The sequence below is a fragment of the Notolabrus celidotus genome, chromosome 16, assembly GCF_009762535.1.
Source record: "Notolabrus celidotus isolate fNotCel1 chromosome 16, fNotCel1.pri, whole genome shotgun sequence".
NCBI classification, from domain to species: Eukaryota; Metazoa; Chordata; class Actinopteri; order Labriformes; family Labridae; genus Notolabrus; species Notolabrus celidotus.
In genome coordinates, this window is record NC_048287.1 from 32,095,130 (window position 1) to 32,111,526 (window position 16,397).

The 16,397-nt window shown below is 47.4% G+C and overlaps 1 long non-coding RNA gene across 3 annotated transcripts in view; it reads right to left on the reverse strand.

Annotated features, from left to right (window-relative positions):
* LOC117827629 overlaps positions 1–16,397 on the reverse strand; it is an 82,662-nt gene extending 66,265 nt beyond the window's left edge. For 2 of the 3 annotated variants that reach the window (XR_004634247.1, XR_004634248.1), the window contains exons 1-2: positions 16,172–16,397; positions 11,539–13,130 (exon numbers count right to left, since the gene is read on the reverse strand). This is a non-coding gene — a long non-coding RNA (uncharacterized LOC117827629). Of the gene's footprint in view, positions 1–7,838; positions 7,889–11,538; positions 13,131–16,171 lie in introns of those variants that run through there. The other variant, XR_004634249.1, reaches the window with a different exon arrangement.

The window sequence follows — 16,397 nt, forward strand, 5'->3', positions numbered from 1 at the left end:
CATACGTCACTGGCCTGATTTACACAATCTAACCGGGACTTCAGCCCGCGGTCGAAACGCAGACAACAATGGGGGACCAGGAACCTTTTAGTCCAGGGGAAAGTAGTTCTGGGGGCTAAAAGACCCTGGAACTCTTGGTCTAAATGCACCTCTTTACACACTCTGCAGGGTTTCAGATCCAGCGTCTTTAGATGCCTCGTCGTTCTTGTACTCTCCTGATGATCTGCTGAATTTAAAGAGCTGTTCTGTATATCGTAGAGCGTCAGGTGGAAGTCTCAGGAGAGTTAAATCTGAGTGTTTGTCTCTAACTTGAATTTTAAATACGTCACAGCGCACAAACCCCGCTCACAAACATTGACCTGTAAAATGTCACGGCTCCATCCTGCAGCCTCACCGCTCCACCCATCAGTCAACAAACCTCCGCATGAATAATTCAGCAGCTTTTTATTACCGACACAACTCACCATAACTGAGGTGTTACATCTTCATGGTGTAAAATAAATCAAGGTACACATTAAATCTGATCTCCTCCCTCCCTCAGACTCAGCTCAGAGCTGACCTTTCAAAGCGTCAACACACCCGGCGGCGAAATCAAATGTCAATTTGATGTTATTACAGGAAGACACGACAGACAGACAGACAGGCAGGCAGACAGACAGACAGACAGACAGGCAGGCAGGCAGGCAGGCAGGCAGGCAGGCAGGCAGGCAGGCAGGCAGGCAGGCAGGCAGGCAGGCAGGCAGGCAGGCAGACAGACAGACAGACAGGCAGGCAGGCAGGCAGGCAGGCGGCAGGCAGGCAGGCAGGCAGGCAGGCAGGCAGGCAGGCAGGCAGGCAGGCAGGCAGGCAGACAGGCAGGCAGGCAGGCAGACAGACAGACAGACAGACAGACAGGCAGGCAGGAAGGCAGGCAGGCAGGCAGACAGACAGCAGGCAGGCAGGCAGGCAGGCAGGCAGGCAGGACAGACAGACAGACAGACAGACAGACAGACAGACAGGACAGACAGACAGACAGACAGACAGACAGACAGCCAGACAGACGACAGACAGACCATGCCAGTCGTGGATTCATATCCTCAGACTCTTCCAAACATGAGCAGGTCTTGACTGTACCCCTATGTTCTATTATTAACAAAGACCAACATCAAGGCCGGATCAGATCAAGTTCCCATCTTACAGACAGGACTCAGTCTGAGCTCATCTTAAGCCTATAGCAGTCTAAACATAGTAGTCTAAGCCTATAGTAGTCTGAGCCTATAGCAGTCTAACCTATAGCAGTCTAAACCTATAGCAGTGTAAACCTATAGTAGTCTAACCTATAGTAGTCTGAGCTATAGTAGTCTAAGCCCATAGTAGTCTAAGCCTATAGTAGTCTGAACCTATAGTGTCTGATGCTATAGTAGTCTGAGCCTATAGTAGTCTGTAGTCTAAGCCTATAGTAGTCTAAACCTATAGTAGTCTAAGCCTATAGTAGTCTAAACCTAGTCTAAGCCTAAAGCAGTCTAAACTTATAGTAGTCCAAACCTATAGCAGTCTTAGGCTATAGCAGTCTAAACCTACAGTACTCTAAGCCTATAGCAGCATAACTAAGAGCTGGTCCAAGCCTGATCCAGCTCTAACTATAAGCTTTATCAAAAAGGAAAGTTTGAAGCCTACTCTTAAAAGTAGAGAGGGTGTCTGCCTCCCGGACCCTGACTGGTAGATGATTCCAAAGGAGAGGGGCCTGATAACTGAAGGCTCTACCTCCCATACTACTTTTAGAGACTTTAGGTACGATGAGCAGGCCTGCATGTTGGGAGCGTAGAGTTCTAGAGGGGGAGTCTCGATTGAACATAACTCTCATCCTCTCCATGAATCAGAAGAAAGACGAATAAAGCTTAGACTGAGGAGGAATAACACAGAGTACAGTGTTGTAGAAGAGGAAAACGACCAGAGTCTTTTAATTTGAAAATACAGAAACCTGCAGACGGATGCTTCGATCAATCATGGTGAACTTTTTGAGTATTGGACTACAGAGCGAGTCTAGAGAGAGGTGCAGCTCATTAAATGTCATATGGGAGAATACAGCGTGCTGAACATATCGAACATTGATCTGTGAGCTTCCAAACGGCGAAGGTTCCTCCTCCCTCGCCTCGTCCTGACTCATCCACACGTGGACTTTTAAAACAGCTCTGCAGGAAATATTCAAAGCAGCCCTGGGTGAAACGGGGACGTTCCCGTGGAGCTTATAGCTGAATCCTTGAGTTATTAAATACTCTATCATGGAGGGACTCTGACTGGAGACGTGTCCGCCTTTAAACTCGGCCACATCCATCCAGACTCTATTAGACGCCACAATCAGCCGCGGCTGCTAAAGAGCTTCTGTCTGGGGACGCTATTACCTGCGGTCGGTACGGGCGGAGGAAGATAACGATTATGGAGCCCTCTTCATCATTTCTCCTCTCTCCTCTTCCTGCACGGAGAGAGAGCTCAGAGGATGGACGGGTCAGAGGGGTCAAACCACCTCAGTCACAGCCTGAGTCGCACGTCGCACCTGTCCAAGACTGAGCTTATTATCATTCCAGCCAGTCCCACTGTGGACCCACAGATCAATATCCAGTTTGGATCACAAAACCTCATGCCCACTAAGTCTGCCCGAAATCTGGGTGTCATGATCGATGACCAGCTAACCTTCAAGGTTCATGTGGCCTCCATTGCTCGGTCCTGTTTTTCCCTCTAGGATCAGACCCTACCTGACAGAACACGGAACACAGCTCCTGGTTCAGGCTCTTGTAATGTCACGCATTGATTACTGCAACTCTCTACTGGCAGGCCTCCCTGCATGCAGTTAAACCTCTGCAGATGATCCAGAACGCAGCAGCAGCACGTCTGGTCTTCAACCAGCCTAAGACAGCTCATGTCACTCCCCTGCTCATGCAGCTACACTGGCTTCCAGTTGCAGCAAAACTGTAATCATGACTTACAAATCAGGAACCAAAACCGCTCCAGTTTACCTGGAACCCCTCATCCAGGTCTACTGCCCTTCTCACCCGCTACGCTCAGCCTCTGAAAGGAGCCTAGTGCTTCCAGCACACAAGGCCTCAAAATCACTAGCTGGACTCTTCTCTTCTGTTGCCCCTAAATGTTGGAATGAATTGTCCAACTCCATTCGATCTGCAGAGTCCCTCTCTACTTTCCAAAGACAGCTAAAGACCCAGCTCTTTAGGAAGCACTATGCACTTAGCTAGACTGTTCTCCACTGTCCTGCTCTACTCTGGGACCCAGCACTTGGTACTTTGGTCATTATTGTGGTGATGTTAATTGTTGATGATGATAATGGAAGGTCTTAAAGGTGACATATCCTGCAGAATGTACTTTTTAATGGTTCTCTCCCTGAAATCTGTGTCCCTGTCTACAAACCCCCTGAAAAGTAAAAGACTCCATTCTGCCCCTGTTCTGATTTCTCCACCTTTCTGTAAATGTGTGTCTAAACGAGCCGTTTCAGTTTTCAGTGTTTTTGTCATACGTCACAACCATATCCGGTCTGTAACAGGAAGTCAGAGCTCGGAGCTTGTTCAGCCCATAGACTGTATAAAATACAACTCAACCCCTCCTCTGTTTTTCATTCCCTGCACACATGTGTGCTAACAAGGAGCTTAGGAGGGAGGCATGCTAGTTGTAGGCTGTCTTAATAAACACAAAGGTCGCTTTGACTCCCCACGTCTGCAGATTTGAAGATCTAGTGGATGATTTCTAGTTTTCATGGATAAGTGCTAGCGCTAGTTAGCATAGCCACATAGCTACATGTCGTAGCTGTAGCTGTGTACCAAGACACACGTCGACATGCTGACAAATAAAACAACAAGAAACACTAAATCTGTGACCAATGGTTCAGAAAGGTCCTGCTGCAGGCGCCTCTCCAGTCAGGATCAGATTCTGGATCAGATTCAGAGGGTTGAAGTAACGCGGGTCTGTGAGCAGCCGTGTATATTCAGCCAACATGTAAACATTAGATCAACGTGCTGGAGAGCCGAGGCCACACCCACTTCCTGAGGGGGCGTGGCCAGAGAGAAAACAGAGTGTTCTGAGGAGGACTGAAGAAGAGGGGTTTACAGGCAGACCAGAATCTGATTTCAAAGTGTTTTTATGAGCATAAACTTTAAAGACATGTTTTGGGGACCTCTTAGACCAATATATGTTGATGACAAAGAGCAGAATATGTCACCTTTAAATGGTTTGGTTGCTTCATTGTAGATGTTCTTTATTTACTTTGTGCATTGTCTTTACACTGCTTGGCAGTACCTGCACCCAAATGGACTTGAAGCACTTTGTTCCTCTTACTGATCTTGTTTCCTCTTGTCTAGATCTTTGCTTGTGTTGTTCTTGTTCTCGTATGTACGTCACTTTGGATAAAAGCGTCTGCTAAATGATGTAACATTGTAACATGGTAACGTCGCGGCATCCCATCGATAACCGAGGGCTTGTATTGATGATGCGCTCGCCGTGATGAAGGGGAAATCACCTCCATTTACTGTTGATGTCCCCGAGTGGAGACAGACGGCGTGACGCGGCGCCCAAGACGTAGAGAGAGATCATGAATGAGGATTTAATCCCACACTCAGGCGTCTGCTGAGGCGGCGGGGTCGAGCAGGAAGCGCTCCGCCTATAGAAGCTCTTCATGTTTCTCATTATTTCATGGCAAAGCCGAGCCGCTGCAACAATAAACAAGATAAACAAGACAAGGAGAATCAAAGTGCTGCTTAGAGGCACAAACTCTCATTACATCACTGCGGCCGCCGCTTCTCTTCTTTTATTATTCGGAGGAGAAACAGAGCGGCTGTGAGATCAACTCTGAGAGCCGTGGAGGATAAACCCCGTCCTTTAGGACTGCTGGAACGTGGCTCTGCTACAGGCTCAGTACAAAGTTAAATATTGAAGCTCTGATTGGATATTCAGACGTATTCTGCGTCATGGTTTCCTGTTATTTGATTGGCTGGTTGAGGTTTGATCCAGGACGTTTACAACCTTTAACTTCATGGAGCTTCAGTCCTCTGAGAGTGCTGTCAAAGCAGTGTTCCTGTCAGTCAGCATGTCTGCAGACCAGGATGTGTAAAATACTCAGTTTCAGATTTCTATAGAGAAGTTATTTCAGATCTGAACCCTGACCTCCAGAGTCCTGATCATAGACACAGTATCTGTGATGTCACCCATCTGTTCCTGAGCGCTGTTTTGAAGCCAATCGGCGGCGGCCATATTGGAAATTTTGAACTCAACCAAACTTCTGTGGAGCGTCCTTCTTTCTCTCTTTCATTCCTTTTTCCTTTCATTTCTTTCTTTCTTTCTTTCTTTCTTTCTTTCTTTCTTTGTTTCTTTCTTTCTTTGTTCTTTCCATGTTTCTTCATCATTTATGTCTCCTTTTCTTATCCCATCCTTTCCTCCTTTCTTTCTTTCTTTTATCCCTTCTTTCTTGCTTCTTTCCTTCCTTTCATTCCTTTTTCCTTTCTTTCCTTCCTTCTTTCTTTCTTTTGCTCTTTCATTCTTTCCCTTTTCATTTCTTTCTTTCTCTCCGTCTCCTTTTCTTATCCCGTCCTTTCCTTCTGTCTTTCCTTCCCCATTTATTCTCCTCCTTTTCTTTCTTCTGGTCTCCCTCTCTTCTCTCTTTTCTGAGACCTTTCTGGAGTCCCTGAGCTCCCTTGTCTCGTAGATTCCTCTGGATCTCTGCTGTAGATCCTTTTTTGGGGTCTGTTATTCATCCTTCCTTCTTTCTTTCTTTCCTTCCTTCCTTTTATCTTTCTTTCTTTCCTTCCTTTCTTTCTCTCTTTGTTCTTTCCATGTTTCTTCATCCTTTATGTCTCCTTTTCTTATCCCATCCTTTCCTTCTGTCATTCCTTCCCCATTTCTTCTCCTCTTTTTCTTTCTTCTGGTCTCCCTCTCTTCTCTCTTTTCTGAGACCTTTCTGGAGTCCCTGAGCTCCCTTGTCTCGTAGGTTCCTCTGGATCTCTGCCGTAGATTCCTTTTTTGGGGTCTGTTATTCATCCTTTCTTTCTTTCTATCTTTTTCTTTCTGTCCTTCCTTCCTTCTTTCCTTCCTTCCTTCTTTCCTTCTGTCCTTCCTTCCTTCTTTCCTTCCTTCCTTCCTTCCTTCCTTCCTTCCTTCCTTCCTTCCTTCTTTCTTTCCTTCCCTCCCTTCCTTCTTTCCTTCCGTCCTTCTTTCCTTCCTTCCTTCCTTCCTTCCTTCCTTCCTTCCTTCCTTCCTTCCTTCCTTCCTTCCTTCCTTCCTTCCTTCCTTCCTTCCTTCCTTCCTTCCTTTTCATCCTTCCTTTCATTCCTTTCTTTCTTTCTTTCTTTGTTCTTTCATCCTTTGTCTCCTTTTCTTATCCCTTTTCCTTTCCTTCAAGTCATTCTTTCACCATTTATTCTCCTCTTTTTCTTTCTTCTGGTCTCCCTCTCTTCTCTCTTTTCTTAGACCTTTCTGGAGTCCCTGAGCTCCCTTGTCCCGTAGGTTCCTCTGGATCTCTGCTGCTGTGGACGTGTCACACTCCAGCTGCTACAACTACTACTATCCGTCTCCCCACTATCATCTCTCTCTCTCTCTCTTCATCTCCCTCTATCCCTCTCTCCAACACGGTCTCAGCAGATGTGTGTCTAACATGAGTCTGGTCCTGCTGGAGGTTTCTGCCTGTTAAAGGAAGTTTGTCCTTGCCACTGTAACTTGCTAAATGCTGCAAAGTGTTCTGCTCATGGTGGATTAAGATGAGATCAGACTGAGTCCGGTCTGGAAGAGGGGACTGGATCTGATCCGGTCTTGATGTTGGGTCTGCACCAGCACTGCAGCTCAGATCCGTGAAAGCTGAGCCCCCAAAAGGCCAACAGAACATTAGAATCCATTTAGGCTGATCTACTTCATCAGCTGCTCCGTGCTTTAACAAACAGGCTGCGTTCACAAACACAATCCTTCATAATCAACCAATCAAGTCCTGCAGGAGCTCGACGTGCTGCTCACCCCGATTATTCCACATCAAAATTCCCATCACACACACACACACACACGGAGGGATATTTGCTCATATCTAATAACACACAAACACACACACACACACACACACACACACACGCAGGCATCCAGCAGCTGAATAAAGCTTTATTGATTCCCTCGTCCTACGCAGGAACATTACTTCCGAGCCTCGTACTATTATCAAACAAGAGAAGAAATGAAAGATTGAACGCAGGGAGCAGAGAGCCTGACCGGACGCCCACCATGACGCACTCCGACACGCGCTGAGAGGGGAGGAAGACGAGGAGGAGGAGGAGGAGGAGGATGCAGGAGAGATTCAGCTGAGATTTAAGAAGACGAGGGGATGATGGGAAACCTTCTGTGGATAGATTAGTGGTTGAAGGTAGGGAGCTACAGGTGCATCATGGAGGTGCAGAACAAAAAGCTACACACGCACCTTTAAGACAGTCCGAGCATCACTGCAGAGATCCATGTTGGAGGTTTGTGTTTGTTTGAAACGAGCCTTCACATCCAGGAGGTGTGGAGAGTAAACAAAGTACAGCCTGCAGAGCTTCAGGGACCACGCTTATAGAACGTATACATCCACCGTGTTCAAGAGGAGAGTCACGGTGAGTAACCGTGTGAAGCTTGAAATATCAGGCCTCAGGCTCTCACAACAGAAAGCATCACAACTATAACACAGTTTCCTCTAAAGAGACACAAAGGGGACGTTTGGTTGATCATAAGACAGCTGGAGTCATGTGACCGAGGTTTTCCCCGCTGTAATCCCTCCTCCTCCTCCTCTCCTCATCCATGTTGTCTTTCTGGTCCTCTGAAAACCTCTGACCTGTTGACTCCAGGCCTGGCTCCGCTCATCATGACTTTGGTTTGTTGTTGTAGTTAAGTGAAATACGATCTGGTGATAACACAGAGTGTTTGAGACGCAGCCCGAACACAATGGAGCTGATCCAGTGGAAGTTAACACATTGACTAGAATAGAAACCATCAGATCTGGTGCTGTGACGGATCGGAGACGGATCGGACACGGGTCTGGTGGAATTGAGCGTTGAGGGAAAGGAAAGGAACGCCAAGGGAAGGAGAGGAAAAAGATGCTAAGGAATGGAAAGCTGAGGAAAGGAAATAAGCGCTAAGGAAAGGAAAGGAAAGGAAATGAGCGCTAAGGGAAGGAAAGGAAAGGAAATGAGCGCTAAGGGAAGGAAAGGAAAGGAAATGAGCGCTAAGGGAAGGAAAAGAGAGGAAATGAGCGCTAAGGGAAGGAAAAGAGAGGAAATGAGCGCTAAGGAAAGGAAAGCAAAGGATAGGAAAGGAACTCCCAGGGAAGGAGAGGAAAAAGAAGCTAAGGAATGGAAAGCTGAGGAAAGGAAATGGTCGCTAAGGGAAGGAAAGGAGAGGAAATGAGTGGTAAGGAAAGGAAAGCCAAGGAAAAGAAAGCTCAGGAAAGGAAATGAGCTCTAAGGGAAGGAAAGGAAAGGAAATGAGCGCTAAGGAAAGGAAAGCAAAGGATAGGAAAGGAACTCCCAGGGAAGGAGAGGAAAAATAAGCTAAGGTATGGAAAGCTGAGGAAAGGAAATTAGCTCTAAGGGAAGGTAAGGAAAGGAAATGAGCGCTAAGGGAAGGAAACGAGAGGAAATGAGCCCAAAGGAAAGCCAATGATAGGAAAGGAACTCCCAAGGAAGGAGAGGAAAAAGAAGCTAAGGAATGGAAAGTTGAGGAAAGGAAATGGTCGCTAAGGGAAGGAAAGGAGAGGAAATGAGTGGTAAGGAAAGGAAAGCCAAGGAAAAGAAAGCTGAGGAAAGGAAATGAGCTCTAAGGGAAGGAAAGGAAAGGAAATGAGCGCTAAGGAAAGGAAAGCCAAGGATAGGAAAGGAACTCCCAGGGAAGGAGAGGAAAAAGAAGCTAAGGTATGGAAAGCTGAGGAAAGGAAATTAGCTCTAAGGGAAGGAAAGGAAAGGAAATGAGCGCTAAGGGAAGGAAAAGAGAGGAAATGAGCCCAAAGGAAAGCCAAGGATAGGAAAGGAACTCCCAGGGAAGGAGAGGAAAAAATAAGCTAAGGAATGGAAAGTTGAGGAAAGGAAATGGTCGCTAAGGGAAGGAAAGGGGAGGAAATGAGTGGTAAGGAAAGGAAAGCCAAGGAAAAGAAAGCTGAGGAAAGGAAATGAGCTCTAAGGGAAGGAAAGGAAAGGAAATGAGCGCTAATGAAAGGAAAAGAAAGGAAATGAGCGCTAAGGAAAGGAAAGCCAAGGATAGGAAAGGAACTCCCAGGGAAGGAGAGGAAAAATAAGCTAAGGACTGGAAAGCTGAGGAAAGAGGAATGAGCGCTGGAACGCAACGGAGCGGATCCAGTGGAAGTTAACACATAGACTAGAATAGAAACCGATCAGATCTGATCTGTTGCAGTTTGGTCGTCTGGCTGAGCGTAGAATAAACTAGAGGCTCGTTTGTTTCTCTTTCACATTTTCAAGTTTAGCTCCTTTTTCTCCACATTTCTGGTCCGGGCATGTTTTTTGGGATATTATGGCAAGACATCCCAGATTGGAGCAACCTATTATAACAATGGATTTAATGTTTATTCATAACCCAGTTGCATTGCACGTAGCCTTAAGCTATAAAAAGGAAGAGCTGAGACTGGGGACGTAGAGATGGAGGTTGTGCATGTAAGAGGGAAAGCTTTAGAGCTTGAGCGTCGCTCAGGCGCTGCCCTCACCTGCTCTGTTGAGATTGATGCGTCGTGCTCCGGCAAACTGCAAGAATAGAAGTCTTGCGTGTCTGCTGTGGAGGGCTATGGATTGCCGGAGCTGAGACGGAGTGGATCCAGTGGAAGTTAACACATTGACTAGAATAGAAACCTATCAGATCTGGTGCTGTGACAGAGAACCGTCATCTGAACCTTTAGTGTGAGACAATCGTAACAAAGCCCGGCGTGCAAACTGTGGAGCATGTGCAGAACGTTTAGTCCAGTGTGGGTCTGAATGAAGTGGATGCATGTAAGATCATCCAGGTACGTTAGTCTGACTGTGAGATATTGAGACTCTGCATTGAAATTGAAACTGACAGCTAAACATGAGAAGAGGTCAGATTACAATCATCACGTCACGTCACATGCAAACCTTCAACAACAGCCTGTTGAAATCATTCAAAGATTCATACTGTGTAACCAAAGCAGAGGCTGCAGACGCCTCAATAACACTCCTCTCCTCTGCAGACCTCTATGCACAGCAGGTGAAGACTGACTCTCACACAACATGCAGCATGAGATCACTTTTATAACCCGCCTGCAATCAGAAGCATCAAGCTGATGCAAAAGATGTGTCAGACCCTTAATACGATTCCTGCAAAGCTGAATGAGGAAACTGAGAGAAGCACAAAGAGGCCGCTGAGTCAGAGGGACAGCAGACATGAAAGCATCGTAGAAAGACTTGAAGAGGAGTGTTTGGAAGAAAAACTCAACAACAGAGACTCAAAGGAAACAATTCAGAGACGAGAGTCAGTCCGAGCAAACGCTGAACATCAAGAATACACAGCTCACAGTTTTTACATCAACATCAACAAAACATCAACTCTGCAGGAAGAGAGGGGGGGAGCCTGAGGGCTGCAGGGAGAGACAGGAGAGGGGACAGAGAGAAAGGGGGAGGAGCCTGAGGGCTGCAGGGAGAAACAGGTGAGGGGACAGAGAGAAAGGGGGAGGAGCCTGAGGGCTGCAGGGAGAGACAGGGGAGGGGGCAGAGAGAGAGACAGGTGAGGGGAGGGAGAGAGAGAGAGGGGCAGGGCCAAAAGGCTGCAGGGAGAGACAGGTGAGGGGACAGAGAGACAGGTGAGGGGACGGAGAAGCTGGGTCCAAAGGCTGCAGGAGAGACGGGTGAGGGGACAGAGAGAGAGGTTAGGGGACAGAGAGACAGGTGAGGGGACAGAGAGAGAGGTGAGGGGACAGAGAGAGAGGTGAGGGGACAGAGAGAGAGGTGAGGGGACAGAGAGACAGGTGAGGGGACAGAGAGAGAGGTGAGGGGACAGAGAGACAGGTGAGGGGACAGAGAGACAGGTGAGGGGACACAGAGAGAGGTGAGGGGACAGAGAGACCAGTGAGGGGACAGAGAGACAGGTGAGGGGACAGAGAGACAGGTGAGGGGACAGAGAGACAGGTGAGGGGACAGAGAGAGAGGTGAGGGGACAGAGAGACAGGTGAGGGGACAGAGAGACAGGTGAGGGGACAGAGAGACAGGTGAGGGGACAGAGAGACAGGTGAGGGGACAGAGAGAGAGGTGAGGGGACAGAGAGACAGGTGAGGGGACAGAGAGAGAGGTGAGGGGACAGAGAGACGGTGAGAAGGACAGAGAGGAAGGTGAGAGACAGAGAGACGGTGAGGGGACAGAGAGACAGGGGAGGGGACAGAGAGACAGGTGAGGGGACAGAGAGAGAGGTGAGGGGACAGAGAGACAGGTGAGGGGACAGAGAGACAGGTGAGGGGACAGAGAGACGAGAACCAAAGGCTGCAGGGAGAGACAGGTCAGGGGACGGAGAGACGGAGAGCAAGGAGACTGAGGTACTCACAGAATGAAGATGATGACACCAGGAGCCAATTTCAGAGGACTCTCTGGGATGATGGAGGCCAGTTTAATCTCAGCAGGATCCAAAAACACGCTCAGGCGCAGAATATACGATCCACAAGGAGGAATGCTGGGAAAAAAAACTCCAGTGAGGCGAGGAAAGTCTGAGCCGTGTCCTCTCCGTCCGTCTGTCTCTGTTTTGATGTCTTAACCTCGACGTTCAGAGAGCAGAGGGGACATCCAACATGTCCTAAAACCTGGATCTGAAACGGAGGCCAGAGAAGCGCAGGTTTCTCTGGCCTCGCTGCACGACGAGGACGAGGACGAGGACGAGGACGCTGCCGCTAAACAAGAACAGGAAGAATTAGCATCCGAGGCGAAGTGGAAGTGTTCCCCCCTCGCCGTCTCGGGCCTCTGGAGATGAAGAAACGAGGGAACACGACTGGGACAGAAACAAACTCAATCACCGGCGGACGGCCGGAGATAATGGTGTGTATCGCTGGCACCTGCTCTGCCTTCCTCTTTCTCTTCCTGTCTGCTTTTTACACCTGACTGCAGAGATTAAGGCATATAATCAAATCCTCTTAATTGGCCCTGATGGTGGCGACCGGCCAACACTTCCTCTCTCTCTCTCTCGCTCGCTCTCGCTCGCTCCTGCACGGTCCAGGAATCCCAATGAGGTCCTGCCTGTCTCGGGTGCCTGTCAGTCAAGACTCGGGGCTCCTGCAGCTACCTGCTGACTCACACCTGCTTGTTATCTTGGCTGCGTGCCGCCGCCCCGAGCTCGCCATGTCCTCTCTCGCAGCCCCGCCCCTCTACTCCTCCTTCGTATCGATCCCTCACGACGGCCGACGGATCCTTTAAGCCCCTCCCTCCTCCTCCTCGTCGTTTGGCGCCTCTTTTTTCTTCTTCTTCTTCAATCTCTTTAGGTCTGTATCTAATCTCTGCTGCTCTTCCTGTGTCTAATCCCCATCTCGATCTGCTGTCGCTAATTGGTTTCAGGTGTCTCCGGCGGCAGGAGAGCAGAGAGCGGCGAGGGAGGGGAGGCGGTTGTCGAGGGAAGATTTCACGCTGCCGTCGCCATTAATTAAAAAGATGATTACTCTGAATACAAAGATTAAAGAGGAAAATAGGAAGTGTGGCAGCTGATAATAACCTGGTGGCACTTTGGAACTCCTCGCTCAGCTCGCTCAGAGTGTGTGTGTCAGTGTGTGTGTGTGTGTCTGAACACACAGCAGCCGGGCGTGGAGAAGTCTGTCCGAGGTTTCTGCAGGTCTACATGACAGGACGAGGAGCGCATCACCTCCTGGAGTCCAACATCTCTCTCTCCGATTACATCCACAGCTCGATCAGACGAAATCCAAAAGTTAGCTTAAATCACCCAGAATCCTTCACTTCAGGTCGGTGTCCTCAGGGCTGCAGCTGGAGGCCGCTAAGACCCTGGACGGATGCGGATGCCACGGCGGCTCAGAGGAGGATGTGTTGATCTGCCGAGGGTGACGGAGAGAGTTTCAGGGATGGACGGTCAGCGGGATCAAACGTCTGACACCCTGGGACGTGGTTCTCGTCTGCTCCTCGCTGAAGACCTGGAGGATTCTGAAACACAGAGAGAAAGACGTTAGAGTTCCTTTCAGTCCAAAATAACAAGACTCATCTGTTTAAATTTCAATGAAAAGAAAACAGAAGTGATGGTGTTTGGTCCCAGTGGCCCATGTGAACCTCCTGTTGACCTGGGCCCTTTGGCAGATTATTTGAGGCCAACAGTCTCAAACTGTGGTTTTAAGATGGACAGTGATTTTAAATTGGATCGTCAAATTAGCTCTGTGGTGAAGTCCAGCTTTTTTCAGCTTAGGCAGCCGACAAAGGTGAAGCCTGTTCTTGCACAGCAGCACTTTGAGACAGTAGTCCATGCTTTTATTACTTCTGGGCTGGATTACTGTAACGCACTTTATATTAGAGTTAGTCAGTCCTCCCTCACACGTCTCCAGTTGGTGTAAAATGCAGCCGCTCCCCTCTTAACTGGAGTACGTAAGAGGGAGCACATTACTCCGATCCTGGCCTCCCTCCTCTGGCTCCCTGTGCACTTCAGAGTCCACTTTAAGATTCTGTTATTTGTATTTAAATCTTTAAATGGTCTGGCCCCGCCTTACCTCTCTGAGCTCCTTCACCCCTACGCTCCTGCTCGGTGCCTCAGGTCAGCTGATCTGCTGCTCCTGGAGGGACCGAGGGCAAAACTGAAGCTGAGAGGGGAGAGAGCTTTCTCTGTTGCTGCTCCAAAATGATGGAATGAGCTTCCCCTCCACATTAGACTCCTCACTGTCCATTTTTAAAACTCGTCTTAAAGGTGACATATCACGCTTTTTTCATCAACATATATTGGTCTAAGAGGTCCCCAAAACATGTCTTTAAAGGTTATGCTCATAAAAACACTTTGAAATCAGATTCTGGTCTGCCTGAAAACCCCTCTTCTTCAGTCCTCCTCAGAACACTCTGTTTTCTCTCTGACTACGCCCCCTCAGGAAGTGGGTGTGGCCTCGGCTGTCCAGCACGTTGATCTAATGTTTACATGTTGGCTGAATATACACGACTGCTCAGAGACCCGCGTTACTTCAACCCTCTGAATCTGATCCAGAATCTGATCCTGACGGAGAGGCGCCTGCAGCAGGACCTTTCTGAACCATTGGTCACAGATTTAGTGTTTCTTGTTGTTTTATTTGTCAGCATGTCGACGTGTGTCTTGGTACACAGCTACCAACATGTAGCTATGTGGCTATGCTAACTAGCGCTAGCACTTATCCATGATAAATAAAAATCATCCACTAGATCTTCAAATCTGCAGACGTGGGGAGTCAAAGCGACCTTTGTGTTTATTAAGACAGCCTACAACTAGCATGCCTCCCTCCTAAGCTCCTTGTTAGCACACATGTGTGCAGGGAATGAAAAACAGAGGAGGGGTTGAGTTGTATTTTATACAGTCTATGGGCTGAACAAGCTCCGAGCTCTGACTTCCTGTTACAGACCGGATGGCGTTGTGACGTATGAAAAACACTGAAAACTGAAGCGGCTGGTTTCAGCACACATTTACAGAAAGGTGGAGAAATCAGAACAGGGGCAGAATGGATTCTTTTCATTCTCAGGGGGTTTGTAGACAGGGACACAGATTTCAGGGAGAGAACCATTAAAAAGTTGATTTTGCAGGATATGTCACCTTTAAAACTCATCTTAAAACCCATTTTTATTCCTTGGCTTTCAACCCTGCATGAGACTCTGCTCCTGTTTGAGTGTTTTATGGTTTGTTTTTATTTATTGTTGTTTTGTTTTTATTGTTTTATTATCCATGCAGAAAAACTGCTCCATGCATTTATCTTTAGCAGACTAGACTACTGTAACGGGGTCTTTACAGGACTCCCTAAAAAGTCCATCAGACGCCTGCAGCTCATACAGAATGCTGCTGCTCGAGTCCTAACAAGGACCAAAAAGGTAGACCACATTACTCCAGTTCTTAGATCTCTACACTGGCTTCCTGTCTGTCAGAGAATAGACTTTAAAATCCTGCTGATGGTTTATAAAAACCTGAATGCTTTAGGCTGATCTGCTACTACTGTATGAACCACCTGGACCTCTGAGGTCATCAGGTCCTGGTCTGCTTTCAGTCCCTAGAGTCAGAAGGAAACATGGTGAAGCAGCGTTTAGTCATTATGCTCCACATATCTGGAACACACTCCCTGAAAGCTGCAGGTCTGCTCCAACTCTCACCTCTTTTAAGTCAAAGATTAAGACTTTTTTTTTTTCCCACTGCCTTCCTATCTTAGATTATTTTAACTCACCTTAAATTAAAATTTTAATGTCATTTTTAATATATTTCTAATTCTCCTTTTCTTTTCTGTTTTATCATATTTGTCATTTTAATTATGTTCTTTTATGCCTGTCTGAATGTCTCCAATGCTTTTAATGTGTTAATGTAAAGCACATTGAGTTGCCCTCATGTATGAAATGCGCTCTACAAATAAAGCTGCCTTGCCTTGCCTGTGTTTTAATTGTTTGTATGCCTGCACTGTTTATGTACAGCACTCTGTTCCTGCTGTGGTCGTTTTAAAGTGCTTTATAAATAAAGTTGAGTTGAGTTGAGAAAAACCCCGGGACTACTTCATGCCCTAAAAGGACTGACAGCTTGAGGGCCAATGGTCGGCAGGGCATGCAACAGCAGTGATTTCACATCATTTCGACGGTGCACGTCAGGCGACGCCATAGAGGCTACGCAGGTATGGCGGAGGTGTGATTAGACTCAGAAGTATGAACAGGCTTTAAAAGATTGAGGAGGGCAACAAGAAACAAACCTTTAGCACAAAAGGATAAATATATAAAAACACGGTTCTATGAAGGTTCTGGTTCCACATTTTCAAAAGTCAAAAATCACAAATGTTTGAGCTACCTGCAATTAAGTCACGTGGGCATGACGTCATGTCAAATCTTGAGTTTGTCCAAGTCTGTTAACTAAATAAATCAGTGATGCACAAACATGAACCAACTGTCTCTGAAAGTGTTTGAATAACATGTAACTCAGCTGTCAGGTGTTAATCTGCACTAACATGAATCAGGTGGTTCAAGACGTGAAGGTGTCTAAAGTTTGACTTCACCTGCAGGTTCTAAAACATCCTCCTCATCCTCTTCATCATCCTCCTCCTCCTCCTCCTCCTCCTCCTCCTCAAATCAGCTGAGGTATCTCACCTGAACTTTGAAGTATGTCCCATAAATAAAACAAAGTGATTCCAGTGTTTAAATCCGTGTTACACCGTCAGGAGAGAGACTAATGAGGCTAATGAGCTCCAACTACACCAGGTGACAGCGTACCATTAAGGTGCG